The following is a 16,562-nucleotide window of genomic DNA, read 5'->3' as shown; positions in this document are numbered from 1 at the left end:
TTGAAGACATTGTTGTGACGTACCTGGTCAATACTGTGCCCGAGTCCGATTTTTCTTTCCATATAAGCTGAGTGCATTTTAAGGAGATAAAGGCGCTCAGAACAAAAAAATTGTAATTAAAATGTTCCTTGCGAACAAATTTTAATTTTTTGAATTTAATTTTTACCAAAATGCTCTGTTTACGGGCATTTCAATAAATTTAAGTAGGTAACCGTATAACTAGGTATTAATTTTTTATTTTTTCAAAAAAATTTCTTCAAAAAACAAGGTACAACATGTTTCTTCAATTATTGAAGAAATAAATTGGGATATTAAATTAAGAATTCAAGAAAACATATCGAAAATTATCTAAAACTTTTTTTAATAACAATATAACAAAAACTTGTGAACAAGAAACAGTTTTGAGAACATTGAAAAACTCCAATACGAGAAAAAGCAATTTTGTCAGAATTTTGCAGAACTACATATTGATGTATGGACCTTTACAAATTCACAATCTCATAACTCGTTAAGAAAAGCTCTGATTTAAACACTGTTTGTATCCTATTGCTTAATAAAGTGCACCTTTTTCAATGTTTCAAAAACCAAATAATGGATTTTTGAAGGCTTTTTCTCATTTTAAACATCCAGTGCCAACATCGAGAATCGAATCCCAGTTCTTCACGATGATAGCTCAGTGTTATTAACCTCTGAACCATAGAGGCTCAAAAAGTATCAAATTTAAAATTAGTTTTGTTTATTGTATGTGCAATATGCTTCTACTCCATTTAAAAAGTGTATTTTCAAAACTGTGTTTTTTACAGTTGCAGACCACCTAAGTCAAGCATCACTGGCTGCTGTCAGTGTGCGGGTGGGTGACCACTTGGATCAGTCTGCGTAGGGACCGAGGGTGTGTGGTATTGGTCCTCGTTAAACAGTTCTACCGTAAAGTGCTCGACTTCGCGTGCAGATCGTTGGGCTACCGAAGCGGGGGTGCCATCCCCTCTGCGGAGGATCAAAATTGTGACGGCTTGCCTGGGGATCATCCTCAGGCTTGTTTCCCAGACCGTCGCCAATAGTCCATTGTGCAGCTCTAGTGTGACGTAAATGAACAAGAACAACAACTACAGTTGCAGACATGATCCGACTTTCCTTCGATTATTTGAGTCATAGGTTTTATTAGACCCTTTGCACTCGAGAATCTTCGGATGCAACCACTAAAAGTTTACTTAATAAAACTTACAATACAAAAATTAGAAACTAGTAAATAAAGTGATCAGCTAAACATTAGGGCCGTTATAGCCTGGTCGGTAGGGCACTGGGCCCATGTCCGAGAGTTCGTGGGTTCGAACCCCACCGGCCGAAGACTCCCCGTGTAGTAAAGTGACTGATGGACGTTAAATCTGTCGAGTCGCAAAAGTCCTCCATGTTCCCATAACAAATCAATACCTCTAGGGATACTGGATTGGAGATCGATCGTTCTCTGCTTCAGGTCGAAATTACGATCTGTGGATGAATGAATGGATGTATGAATTGGTCCGCCCTATAAACGGGTGCGACGTATGGTGTGGCAGAAGTCGAATTCTTGGCCATGGATGGCGCCACTGGAAAACAAGAACAATCGCACCCCCTCTGCCTAAACAGGCATACGTCAACAACAACAACAAACATCTAAACATTAAGATGAAAAGATTATAACATTTAAAAAGGTAGGTATAGTTTTTAGATGACAATGGGCTTGAGAGGAGCCCCTTCGGATGCAAATGGTTAAAAGAGTTTATAGTTTTTTAGTTAATTAAAATATGTAAATAATTGTTAGTTTTAAGGAAATTAGGATTAAAAGAATAGACATGTTTAGAAATGAAGCTTTTCAAGTGCTTTTTTTAACCCCGAAAATTTTAAATAAATGAAAATCACTCTAGAATAGTCTGAGCCTGGATTTGAATGATTCGTGGATTAAAAGACAATTGAGACATTCTTGATGCATGTATGAAAGATTGAAATTCGTTTTAATATGACGGTGAATTGATAGTTATTTAGTATTACCGAAATAATGTACGTAACACCTTCTTTTTTATAATTTTTTTTAAAATCAAGATGGAAATTAACATAAGAATGAAAATACCCTATTCTAAAAATTAAAAAAAAAAGACTTGCTAAGAAAGTGATCTTTATCTTAAAAAATATCATTATACAACCTAAATGGCCAACTGCTCAAAGTGCGGTACACCATTTACATAGTAAATCATTTACGTTGTAAATCATTTGTGTGGTTTCCACCTTTATTGCTTTTATCGACCCCATACCTCATATATATATATTTTTTAATAATGCTATATTTCTTTGGAGATATCAACTAGGGAAGGATATACAAATCGTGGTTTTGCACTCATCCCCAAGTTAACCAATATGAGCAATCACTTCAATTTTTAGAAAGTCATAACAGGATGTTAACATAAATTACACTGATAAACAAATTTTAAAAAGTTGCTGATTTCTTTGTATCCAAAGACAATTAATATGTGCTGATTCAAAATAAGCAATCTATTTATCTCAGCCATCCACCATTGTTCAAATATTCAACCATTTATATTTCGTTTGAGTTATTTACTGTTTTATTGAGAAATCATGAACATATGTTACCGCGAATGATCGAATTCCAGCGAATGTCGATGAAAGTCAACATTCGCATAGTCGCTGTGGTAAATGTCAGAAACTTTTGCTATATCCGATTTGATATTAATTTATTCGTTGATATCATTATATTTACTCGATAGTTTTTTTAACTGCTGAGGATAGATTAGGAGAAACATCAGTGTTTGGAGTACGGTTAAATGCAGACTGGGTAGTGCTACTTGACATCAAAAGGTGTTGGTAGGGACTAATATAGGGTATAAATATCTATGCCTTTACATCTATGGGTGTTGGGTATACCGGACAGTGGCACTTAGTCTAGTATATATTCCGGACATTTACCAAAGTGACAATGTGATTGTCAACATACACCGGTGGTAGTTAACAACCACAGATTTCGGTCATTCACAATAACACGTATATTAGCTAAGAAAACAGTATATATATATATATATTCTATTTACATATTATTACCTATATTCGGTAAAGAAATATTTAGTTTAAAATACATTAGACACAAATTTCATTCGCGCTGAAAGTTCTTCATTAATCTAAAGTATACTTTGGTGTAGAACGCATCTTAAACGTCCTTCTAGTAGCAAATGTTGACCGCAAAAAAAGAACATTGGAGAAAACACCGAAAAGCACCTGAAAGAAGCTCTAGAAGGGAAAAAAAACACAGGAAGGAACCCGAAGAAAAAAACCCAACCTTTTGAAAAATAAAAGCGCCAGAAATTTTTTTTTGAAACAATTATACGTGTTTTCATCCAATTTGGTTTGGGCTTTTGAGCGAATAAAGCCCGAATTTCAAGTAATTTAATATTTATTCTAATAAAATTAGATGTTTGAAAAAAAATAGCGGAAGTACTAGAATTAATTTAAAATTCATAAAGGAAATTTTACAGTTTTAAAAATTTCTATGGACTTTATTTTAGGACTCTTATAGCAATTAGTACATTAATTCTGTTGTGATAATGTTTTATATCAGAGTGTGGTTTTTTATTTTTGAAAAAATTGCATTAAAATAAAAAATTTTGTAATTTTTGTCAATATTTTAACTTATTCCAAAATTAACCTCCTAAGAAAATATTGTTAATTGATACATTGTTCATAATAATACTATTAAGTATATTTTATAATTGTATTATGCACGTTTAAAAAGTATCTATTTACAATTAAATAAATATTTAATAATATTGAATTTATAGTTAACAGTCGAAATCAAATTGGTCATTAAATTCATGCAATTGATTAAGCAGTGCTTTTTTCCAGTAATCTTTTTCTTAGGATTTTTTCGTACACCTTTTTCCCCCATCACTTTTTTCTGTGGTTCTAGCATAAAATGTCACTCATTGCTAAGAAATTCTCAAACTTTTAGTGTCGGTGGCGAAAATTTGTAGCCAATGCAAGCAAGTTACATTAAATTTAATAAATTTGAGCAATATTTCATTAAAATTATAAAAATTTAAACAGTATCAGTTTAAAATTAAGGAGTTTAAATAGTTTTCCATTAAAATTAATAATATGTAAACAGTATTTTATTAAAATTACTAAAGTATATACAGTATTCTAGGAAAACTCAACAGCTTTTCATGACAATGTTTGACAATATTTTAAGAACCTAACGTCATAACGGTTCTCAGATTTAAAATCAGCATAATAAGGCTGCATTAGAAAAGGTAAATACCATATTAGATATCTATAGCTTGTTTGCCATTGTTATACTTTTTTTGTTATAAATATTTGCATGTTTTTTGTTATATTTTTTGTTAGAATTTATTTAAAAAAACATATTTAGCCACTTTTTTTTCCAAATGTTTTTCCAATGAACTTAAAATCATTAATTCGACACTTGAACCGAATAAACTTAAAATACTTTTGATAATAACATTCTTTTACGAACGTAACGGTTAAAAAACGAGGTTTTGCCAAAGAAAATATCATTAACATTTAAAACGAATTTATAATCTTCACACGCAAACTATTTGTTGTTAATTATTCAAGCAATTGTTTCCACGTTTAAGAAATTATCCAAATAAAATACTTTCTAGAAATAGCAATGTATCTCAAAACTGTGACGTCACTGACGTTCTGCTCAAGTGGGCGGAACGAAATCGATGTTCCAGTCAGATGTAGAGAGCGTGACCAATCACAGCCCTCCTTTTGTCACACGTGATGTTCTTTATTTATAATGATTAAAAGCCCTTTCGCTGATGGCAACATATTTTGATTACATCAAAACAGAAAGTGATGTTTAGTTGTCCAGCTGAGGAGAGACATTCGAAACACGTGCAGTCCTTCCCGCCGGTAGGAATTATTTTTGACAAACGATTTTCAAATTTGCATACATTACTTTTAAGACCATTAATTATTTGCATATGTATGATAACCTCTTTAGAACCAATTAATTAAATTTGAAAGAATTTGCAATTATTATACGCATTTTTATGACAGTTGTAATATTTATAATAATTTTGAAAAAAATGTTTTAACTTTTCTTTGTTTTTAAAATATCCTTCGTTTTAATTTAACAAAATTATTTTCTGCGAATCGCAGACTTTTATTGTTTATGATTTGAGCTTGCTACCAGTTTAAATGTATTTGAAAAATCTGTGTTTATAAATTTATTTGAAATATGTAAGTGTGGAGAATGGACAAATAATGGAAACAACAATTTCAAGTAGTATTGAAAAGGCATAAATATTGAAACATACTGGCTACCTCAGGCAAACTAGACATTTTGTTAATATTTAAACATGCGTATTAAAGGGCAGAGGAAAGTGTTGTAACATCGGTTAGCTAAGATTCGTAGACCAGTTTGAGCTTATCTGTCTCTAGGCTCCATCAAAACTGTTAACAAAAAAAAATCAGTGTTTATAATTTTTTTTAAAAAGAAAATCGCAGAGAATTTTTTGTACCTATATAAAAACTACAATCTCATGTATATATAAGGTCTTAAATTTCTGCAAAATAGCTTTATGCTTGAGGTAGGGGACCGCAAAATTTTTTTTCCTGGGCCCGTAAAACCTTTGTACCGTCTCTGATGCAGTCATTTTCTTACTCCGCTGCACTACAGCTTTCGAGGGCCCAACAAAGACTCGCATCACAGGGGTGGAGCAAAATCCAGCAATGACCGGTCTTATCTTGAGACTAAAGGCTATCTAAATATAACATAATAGTCCTATTATTGGACTAATTCCTTATCTTTCTCACGATATAAATCTTTAGTAAACTTATAAGCTGGACTAAAAAGCAATTTTATAACTGTAATGACCAGTTAGTAAGGTTAGTTAGAAAAAAAATTAGAGATTTAATATGGTTTTGATACATATATACATCATACTGAATAGGAGAATTCCTTTTCCAGAATTAACATGAGTATTAAATTTTGGGTCCATTGTTTACCCACTTGTGCATAGAAACAATTAAAAAAGGCAACTCTCTAAATCTTTCAGCTCCGACCAAAATTATTTTGCCTCAAGTTCCTTAACCCTTTCGCGCCGACTGTCACAAATACGTGACAGCAAAAAACCGTATCAATCAGGGTAAGAAGATAAAACTGGTAATCAAAGTATTTCTTTAGCAGTTTATTTGTGGGCGGAGTTATAATTTTTTNCTCTCTAAATCTTTCAGCTCCAACCAAAATTATTTTGCCTCAAGTTCCTTAAAGGTGCTTTTTTTTCTATGTAAATCTTTATAAACTGTGTCTATTTTCTTTTTATTCGTTTAAACGCTATTGTTTCAGTTTTGGAACAAGTCGCTTTTTTAAAATGTTAAAGACTGGTAACTAATTTTTTTTCATTCTAAGCATTTATATTGGAAAAAAAGAAGATTAATATTAACCTAAAAATATATGTATAAAGCGTTTACATGCCGGAATCATTTTTTGCTTTAATCGGAAAAGTTCTTTTATGGAAAATGTAGAAGCTTATAAATTATATAGATATTTTTTTCAATTAACTATCAGTTTGGTTTGAAAAAAAATAATTGATTGATTTTTTTAAACAGGATACATGCCACAAAATATATAATTTTGTATATTCTAGTTGATAGGATTATTCAGCTTCTTCAATTATAACTGCTAAGAATGAAAGATTTGTGTTTAACATTTTGAAAAAGAGACTTGTTCCAACGCTTAAACGGTTAAAATATGAAATTCTATATTAAGTTCTAAAATCAAACAGTAGTTATCTTATTCGACATAATTACCAGCTAAAGTAATAAAAATCTGTTTTTTTTAATTGTAAACATACGCTACCACTTTTTTTAAAGACTCTTTTTCCATTACTTCAAAAAGAAAAAAAAGATTCGGGCAAGTAAACAGTGAGCTATGTTCATTTTTTTAAAACTCGGTTTATTAGCTATATCTATGAACCAGGCCGTGATAGCTCAAATGATAAAGCGTTCGCCTTCCAATGCGACGAACCGGGTTCGAATCCCAGTCGATACGAATTCCGCATCCGGCTTGCACAGACCACAGTGCTGACGTGAAATATCCTCAGTGGTAGACGGATCATGGGCTAGAGACCCCTTGCAATTACGGTAACCGTGAGAGGTTTTCGTGGTTTTCCTCTCTATGTAACGCAAATACAAGTAATTTCTATAAAAAAATCTCATCATCAGAGGCAGATTTCTCCCAATGCTTGATTCAGGAGTTCCCTTGTCTTCTTCAAATTATGAGGCTATGGAGTTGAACATTGATAGTCTTAAACCCAAAATTGGGTCGGTTGTTAAAGAACGGTTATAAAATAAAATAAAATGTCCGTTTCTTTTCTTACGTGCTTTTCATATATTGCTATATCCATTTTCTGAAGTATTTAACAAAAAGTTCAATGAAGTACGTTCACTGTAGCAATTATGTATAATAATATATATTTCCATTATTCGTGTTGTAGAACAAGGATTGAGTCATTGTGAAATTGTGATCATAATGCATACCCTCCAACTGCTACGGAATTTCCGTAGTTTCAGAAATCTTCTTTTCTGACGGTAGCAAAATTAATGTCTTAATATTTAAAAATAATTAATTTTAGCTTAACTTGTCCACTATTACTTATAAAAGTGCAGGCCATATGGCTAGATTCTTAAGTTCTGATAAAAGTTTTATGAGAGATCCATTTGCTTTAAAAATTTCTACCTTGGTTCGCTACCACTAGAAAGAATTATTTTCAAAATCCTCATAAGTTGGAGGGTATGATAATGGTGGAAGTATAAATATGACCATTAATGTAAAATGTTGTCATTTAAATGAAGCCACGTAGCGTGATTCGCTTATTTATTTACCTCTTTTTCATCTTTAGCTTGCTTTGCATTGAATAATGACTCTTTATGAGTTACACTCTTTAAAATTAAGCTAGGAATTCTTCGTTTCATTTAACATTAATTTTTATCTCGCGAATTCGATATCGAAATTTTATTATTCCGTGTCAATTTCTTGCGTGATATATACAATTGCTTCCTGCATTAAAATAAGCATCTTTTTTTGTTGAAATTGATTGTTTTTTTTTGTTTTTTTTTATTTTTATAAACATGGTATTTTTTAACCGTCTACTAAAAATATTCACAAATTATGAAACCTTTAGAAACTTTTAATGAAAAAATGAAGGATTTTTTGTTTTCTGAAGTAAAATATAAATGTGTGATTGTAACAAATATAATCTAAATTATTGATGAGATAATTTTAAATCAAAATTATAACCATTGGAGTGTATATAAATATTTATAAGTTTAAAATAATTTGTTCGTAATAATTCCGTTTTATTCCCAAATTTTTCTTTATTAGAGTAGACTTGTTTTAAATCAAAGAATTATTCTGGCAGAATTTTTTTTTTGTTGTAAAAGTTTCTGTCTAACGAAAATACTTATAATTTTTAAAGAAAAATGAAGGATTTTTGTTTTCCTGAAGTAAATTATAAAAATGATTATTACAAATATAATCTAAATTATTGATGTGATATATTCAAATAGAAATTATAACTATTATATTGCATATATATATTTATAATTTTGAAATTATTTTCTCAAAATAATTCAATTCTATTCAAATAATATGAAACCTGTATAAATTTTCACTTTATGTAATTAATTTTATATTAAGAATTTATTTTTGCCAAACTAAATTATAAATGCGATTTTTAGAAATATAATTAAAATTACCGATGAGGTTATTTAAATCAAAGTCATAAATATTCGATTTCATATGAATATTTAAGTTAGAAATAACATAGTAGTAATAATTTATTATTAATGAATTTGAATCTTGACTAAACTTGTTTTAAATCAAAGAATTAATTAATCGATGAGGAAAAAAAATCGTCGTAATAAGTTCCGCCCAACAAAAAAACTTTCAAGCAATTTTATTTTGATAATGAAATAAAGATATATCTTTTCAGAATTTAGGTAAAAACCACACTAAAGTACAAATGTGGGAAGTCTTTGAAAAAAATTTACTTAAATATAGTGAATAAAACAGAATATCATAGATCATCATGCAAATAACAATATTACTACTTAAAAAACATTATTTCTTTTATTCGGTGACAACATAGTCCTTAGAAATTTTTTTAAAGAAAAGTAGCAAAATAATTACTTTAATTTCAACTTATGCGTAGGCTACCAACTGAAAAATACTTTGTAGAGCAATAAACACTAACGCTTGCAGAATTTTGGGTAATTTTGCCAACCATTTCAAGAAGAGCAGTGGATTGAGCGTCCGCATTCTAATGAGGTAAACCGAGTTCGAATACCAACGATGACTGGTTGATACGAATTCCTTACCCGGTTCGCACCAACCGCAGTGCTGAAGAAAAATACCCTCAACGGTAGACAGATGTTGGGTTAGAATCCCTTTTCCTTCAGACTAACCTTGTGAGGTTTTCGTAGTTTACCACTCCGTGAAACGCAAATGTGGATTAGTTCCACCGAAGGCAAGTTTCTCCCATTACTTGATCCAGGAGTTCTCTTGTCTTCTGGATTCAGTTCAAGCTTACAAGGCTATGTAATTGAACATAAGCAGTCGTAAACTCAAAAATTGGGATGATGAACATAAAATCATTTTAAGTAAGAGTGAAGCTTTACTAAGTGGTTGAAATGAAATTGTTAACCATTTTAAGTCTGACCCAGAGAGATTTGAATTTTTCTATCATTTGATGCAGTGGTGTGTAAAATGATTTTAAATCAAATTTACACGACAATGAAATCGTAAACTTAGCTTATATAAGGGGGAATTTTTTTAAAAGGCATGAGAAGTTGGCAGCTTTGCTTAAAGAATGAACAAATTAAGTAAACAAAATTATTATTACCACAGTATATTAATATTAAGAATGCAAATTAATTTATATTGCAAGTTCAGTTCCCTCATTTTCAAAAATCGTAGATATGGTGAAATATTAATTTTTCGAACTGAAACATTATATAAACAATTCCAAAGTCAAGTTTAACCGTTTCAAAGGCCGTGGTAAGTATACTTACCACCAATTTTTAAAGTCCATGGTGAACTTTTTCACCACTTTTAATTTAGGTTTCCATTTGTTAATAACTTCAGTCTTCTTGAAGAACGTTTGAATAAAATTAGCAACCATTTGTAAATTTAAGAAAAAGTATTGAAGTTGTAAAATACATAATTTCTTCTGAAGTTTGCAGCACTTATAAAATTTATTCTATAAATTACGAAAAATAAAGGACAATAAGTTCCTAATAGGTCGTGGTAAATATACTTTACAATAAAAAAATGGCATTGAAGTTTAGATTAATTTTTTAAAAGCTAAATTAGTTTTTTTCTTATATCAATTACTATTCTTATGTCAATTTCAATTTCAAAAATACTTTAATTTACCTTTACTAGTAATAAATAGCCCATTAAAGGGTTAAGGTAAATAATTCATACAAAACGCATGCATTAAGCTAAAATGAAAAAAAGTATTAATACAATATTAGAAAGCACTCTAATTTGCGGATATAATTGTGAGAGCTTAAGACGAAATTATATCTTTTTGTTATTTTGCTTACCAACTTTTATATTTTTGAAAATATTTTATGAAAATATTATATTATATATATATATTTAATTGATTAATTAATAATTTCAATTTAAATAAGGAAATTTTTTTTTAATAAAGTCATCATTAATCTCACTTATTAATAGCAAATAATAAACAAGCGAAAAAAAGATATAGATCTGGAAATTATTGAATCATTAATATAGAAGGGAACTGATTGATTGAACAATCAAGAAATTACCCGGATGTAACGAAATGATAAATTGATATCTGGTAAAAGAATTAAGTACCAATCTAATTCACGCCAATTTCGTTCATTAGCAGCAACATTGTTACGGATTTCTTTTCCCTTTTTTGTATCATTTATCTTCTAAATATTTACTTGGAAATAAATAATTCACTTTCCTTCAATAGACGTAAATATTGGAGAGCGATACCCGGAAAAAAATTCGGAATTAAAATTATTAAAATGTGTTACAAAATAAAGCGAAATAGAAAAAAAGAGATAATTATAAATTATTTTAAACTGTAAATATACGAAATTTTTCCTGTAAGAATTTAGTAAAATTTCTTTCTTTCTTTATTTTTATTTTTTTGAAGTTTGTACGAAGTATATTAGATTTTCATTAAAATCCTCTTTAAATATTGATTATTATTTTAACGTTGGCTTATATAATGTGATATAACATTGTGTAATACCGTTACGAAAATTTAATTAACCCTTTAACACTAGAATTTCGAAGCAACAGTGAACTGAAATTATGCTGTTATTTCCAATTTAAGCATTTATAATTGCATTTACTTCTTGCAGAGATGCCGACAATAAATTTTTATTGTGATTGCAAAATATATGTCCAAAGACAATTACAGATTCTCCATAGTTTCATAAAATATTTTCCTCAGTTGAGTTGTAGCCTGAGCAATATATATATATATATANTTATAAAATTAGAAGATATTTACAAAATTATATTTACATAACAAAAGTATATTTACATTAAATAGAAGAGTTCATATTTGTGAGGTAGTTGTTCAGTATTAAAATTAGATCATTAGAAATTTTATTTTTAATAAGCTTATATATTAGCCCTTATGTTAAACGCGGTCAAAAACTTCGGCCACGTCTAACATCAGCAAGACTGTGGCCTCTTTCCTGTAGAAATTTTGAGAAATATTTCAAATGATTTGAACCAGATGCTTTAAAGTTAAGTCTTCTCGATATCCAAATTGTTCGTTTGGTAAGAAGTCAAGAAAAGTTTGTAAGTCTTTTTTGAATTATCTTATCAAATATCTTTGAGAAAGCAGCAAATAGGCAGATTGGTCTGCAATTTTCCGGGTTAAGACGATTTTTCCCCGGTTTCGGAAAAAAGTACTATGGGCATGTTTCCAGTCTTGTGGAAAATATGTTTTTTAAAAAGAAGTTTATTATTGTGCCAAGGTTTAACCCTTTCTCGCCGACTGTCACAAATATGTGCCAGCATAAAATCGTATCAATCAGGGTAAAAAGATAAAACTGGTAATCAAAGGAGTAATCTTTAGCAGTTTATTTGTGGTCATAGTTATAATTATTTGATTTATTTAATACACCATTACTTTGTTCAAAATAAAACTATTTAGTTATACTTTGAACTAACATTGATTATACATATAATTAAACTAGCAATAATTAAAGTAAAAGCAAAGTAAGTCTGTCAAATTAGCAAGGCCTACATTTAAGTAACCGTTTTTTATTTATTTACGTCCTGATTCTGATTTTATACGAATGCTTTTCTGAATCACCCGTCCCCAAGGGGTTAAGATGATATTTCATGGTAATTTTTGGATCATAAGATTCTTCAGTGAATCCAGATCAGGAGCTTTGTTCTTTTTAAAACCTTTTGCGATTATGGGGATCTTTTCCGTCGTGGTTTCCTCAATAGTGATTAAAGGATTACTGGATTTGCTGAAATTTTCATATTCTTCAATAATTTCTCCTTCAGAAATTATGTTGCTTGGATGGTCATTTAGGAAGAATTTTTTCTCGTTGCTATCTGCAAAAATTTCAGTCTTGTCTACGCCCGAATATGTTTTTCCGTTTGAACCATGAAGTGGTATATTTGTTGTGACAGATTTAAGGAATTTTACCATTTTTCAGTCCGAGTTGTTAAGCTTTGTATCTTCTCGTCATACATTTCTTTTTCCTATTCTATCATTTTTTTTGGATACTTTTGATGAAGCTATTTCGTTTTGATTATTGGGTTTAACGTTTTCTGATATTCTCTTCTTAATTAATTTTTAATTTGATATCTTATGCTTAGGGATAATTTATAATATTCATTTCTGACTTTTTCTTGATGTGTGGAGGCATTGTATGAGTCTTGTATAAAGGTGGTCAGTGCGCGATTACTTTGATCAATATCTTGAGTACTATTGAGAGGTGTGCTGTCATTTGAATATTTTTGGAGCATGTTGTCAAAGACCAACCAATCTGTGATATATCTTGTCTTTTTGAAAATAGCAGATGCAGTAATCGATAAGTGATTAATATTTAATTCATTAAGTACCTTAACGTCGAAAGGAGTTTTAGAATTGGTAATTAATCTGTCAAAGATATCATGTTTACTGTCTATGTATGCACCTCTGTAACCAACTTCCATCCCAACCAACAGCAAGGTGAATGCAGAGATGCCAACTGCTCCTGACACGCCAAAATAAATCGGTAAATAATTTCAAACTAAATTTAGCAAATATTTGGCTATTTTTCCTTGCTTTTTAAATGGTATATGGAGAGTAAGACAAAAGTGCTAGTGGTGAATTATATAACTCTACGAATTATTTAGAAATAGTGGTGGATAATAATATACTAAATTGAATTTATTAAACCAAGAATCATAATTGATAAACTACCACTTTAAAATAATTTATTATTTGTCTGGAGCAAGTTGGCATCTCAGTGCATGAAGTGGTATATTAATACAAAATTTAAAATATTTAAATGTGGTGGTAGGAAATATAATTTTAAATTAAATTACTGAGCTAAAAATCAAAATAATTTTTCTATAGGCTAAGAAACGTTTTTAACAAAATGAAACAAGTTGGAATTTCAGCAGCACTGTTTTAACTGAACTTGCATTTCGTAAACTATTTGAAAATTCATGTATATTTTGTTTAAAATTGTGCATTTGAAAAACATTTCAATTAATTTAATATAAAACAAAGCATTTATGTATTATACTAAAATACCAATGCATAGGGAAGATTGCTTGATTGCGGTAAATCTTTAATATCAAGTGTAGATATGAACATAAGTATCATACTTGGTGCTGATTAAATAAGTTTTTCAAGTTAATCTTTTAAGTACGAACCACCTTGAATAAGTTTTTCATCTAATAATCAGATCTTCACGTTTTAAGACTCAATTTTAATTGATTTGAGGAGGTGACCTCAAATATGTTAATTAATGCATACGATATTTTAAATTACGATATCAGACAAAAAAAACGTAGTTTCTCTGAATAAACATAACATTTCGACGGATTCAGATTTCTGATTTTCAAAATATCGAAATCGAATTTTGAAATAGTCATATATTTAAAATTAAATTTCTCAGAAACTGTTCGCTCGATTTCGCACAAAGTTTGTATTTTGCCAACAGGACAGCCAACTTTCAACGCTTTTTAAAAAATGTATTCTAATGGTAGCTAAGTTAATGTTTTAATGTATTTTTTACTCATTTAAACTATTGTTTACCACTACAAATAAATGATTGAAAAGCTACTTTCTTCCAACTCCTCCCTGGCCGAACGTTATCGCCCGCCAATTGTTATCCAAAGCGTGGAGGTAGCATGTTCAAATCCCGCTACTACCCAGGATGTATCTTCGTGTTGGCCTTCTACTGTGACAAAGGTTTGTAAGCTTAAACTGAGCACACAAGCCTGCAAATGTAAGCCGGCCTCCAACTACTACGCTTTTTGCAATATATTTTATTAAGTGCTAAACATTTAATAACCAATACTTACAAAATTCATGGTAATTTCGCGAAAATTTTATAAGACTCACCACAAAAGAGCTGGAACAATGTTTAAATGGATAAAATAAATACATTAGAACATTAACTTAGATAAGTTGAAGTTAATTTTTACAAAAAGCGTAGAAAGGTTGCAGTTCGGGATAACTGAATCGTGTTTATTATTGACATCCCGTAATACCTTAAGATCTTCATTACGAAATAACACTTGCCCAATTGGCGTTTCATAAGTACGTTTGATTTTTATTCATGTAATTATAAGGAAATAACTGAGCTGACGTTAAGAAGTGCATTAAGCTTGCTAAAGAGCAAGCTTTCATGAATAAGAGAGTACGACTCATAAAACATTTCACTAGTAAAAAAATATATTATAAAAAATGTTTTTGGAATAAGAAAGTGGTAAAATTAAAAATTTTATATTTTTCTTATATTAAAGGAATTAAAACAGATTTGACACATAAAATAGAAATTTTTAGTTAATAATAATAAGAAAATCTAGTCAATTAAATTTTATTTAAATATTTATGCTGGAAACGAACTAGAAATGTCTATTTATAAATAATGAATTATTTCTGGGGATTCAAAGAAGAGAAATTAGAACATTTTTTGGGGCTTAAAACTTTAAGGAAATTAAAGGGAGATACAAGCTATCTTATGCTCTCTTTGACGCAACGATTATGCATATGCATTTTTTCAAAAATAATATTTAGTAATGGTCAAAAAAGTATAAAAAATATTGAAATTTTTCACTTTTTAAATTATGTAAAATCCGTGAGAACTCTATAAGAAATCATAACAATATTTAAATATCAGTAGTCAAAATCAACTTTTTCTAAAAATATCCAAATAATTGAAACATTGAAGATAGTCTTATAGTGTTGTACAGTGAGAAAAACGGTCATAATATCATATATAAATCATTCATAATAACTTTTGATCTAATGATTAGACTTCATGTTTTAGGATTTAATCTTAAAGATTCGATGGGGGTGATCTCTACTGTGCAAAAGAGCAGACGAACGAAAATGCTTCTCTGAATAAAAAAAAAATTATTATTATTATTATTTTCTTGCGTGTTCGGATTTCTGAGAAATCGAATTTAAAAAAACATGAATTTTTAAAAAACATGAAAATTAGATTTCTCAGGAACTATTCAACCGATTTCGCTCAAATTTTATGTTTTACTAATCAAAATTGCATTCTTTAAAATGATTTTAATAATTTTATGCATGGCAATTTAAATGTTGTTTGACTATTACTTATTTATTACTTATTTATAATTTATTATTAATGAAATAATATAAATACTTACAAAAAGTTATATTTTGCATGAAATTATCTTTGGATAATCAAATTACATAATTGTCAGAAATTTAAAAATTAACAAAATACCGTGAAATACGCAGAAACGTAAAATTAGCAATAAGGGTTTCAAACTTTGGACAGATCTCCTAAATAAACTATTAGGACCATACATCTCAGATTGCGGATTTATTTTGGGGGTCAGAAATGTGAATTCATCGAAAAAAGGGATGTTTATTCAGAGAAAGTGTTTTTGTGTCTGATTTCGTAACTTAAAATATCGTGTGCTACTAGCATATTTAAGATCGCCCTCTCTAACTATTAAGATTTAGTCCTAGAACGTGAAGATCCGATTATCAGATCAAAAGTTATTTCGAGAGGCCCTTTTTTGGCGCATTGTACCTTTAAAAATGTTTTTGTTCTCTTAATGTAAAATAACGAAAAGAGCATTAATTAATAAAAAATAACAATTATTTTAAATTTTTGATGGTTTTTAGTTATTCTGAATTGTGTAGTTTTCATTAATACACATATGCTGTTTTTTTACCTCTACGAAAAACATGTATTCAGCAATCTATTTCAGTTATATAATCCTGAACTGATTAAAGACGTAATGTGAATAAAACAAACAAAATAGAGCTACA

At 29.5% G+C, this 16,562-nt stretch overlaps 1 protein-coding gene across 1 annotated transcript in view; it reads left to right on the top strand.

The window, feature by feature from the left end:
- The first annotated feature begins 4,835 nt into the window (after positions 1-4,835).
- Positions 4,836-16,562, top strand: part of LOC107456974 (uncharacterized) — a 130,113-nt gene continuing 118,386 nt past the window's right edge. The window contains exon 1 of the mRNA XM_071181981.1: positions 4,836-4,920. The gene's annotated coding sequence lies outside the window, so the exon portion shown is untranslated. The remainder of the gene's footprint in view (positions 4,921-16,562) is intronic.

The sequence above is a fragment of the Parasteatoda tepidariorum genome, chromosome 6, assembly GCF_043381705.1.
Source record: "Parasteatoda tepidariorum isolate YZ-2023 chromosome 6, CAS_Ptep_4.0, whole genome shotgun sequence".
Lineage (NCBI taxonomy): Eukaryota > Metazoa > Arthropoda > Arachnida > Araneae > Theridiidae > Parasteatoda > Parasteatoda tepidariorum.
This window is presented reverse-complemented; position numbering and strand designations above follow the sequence as displayed.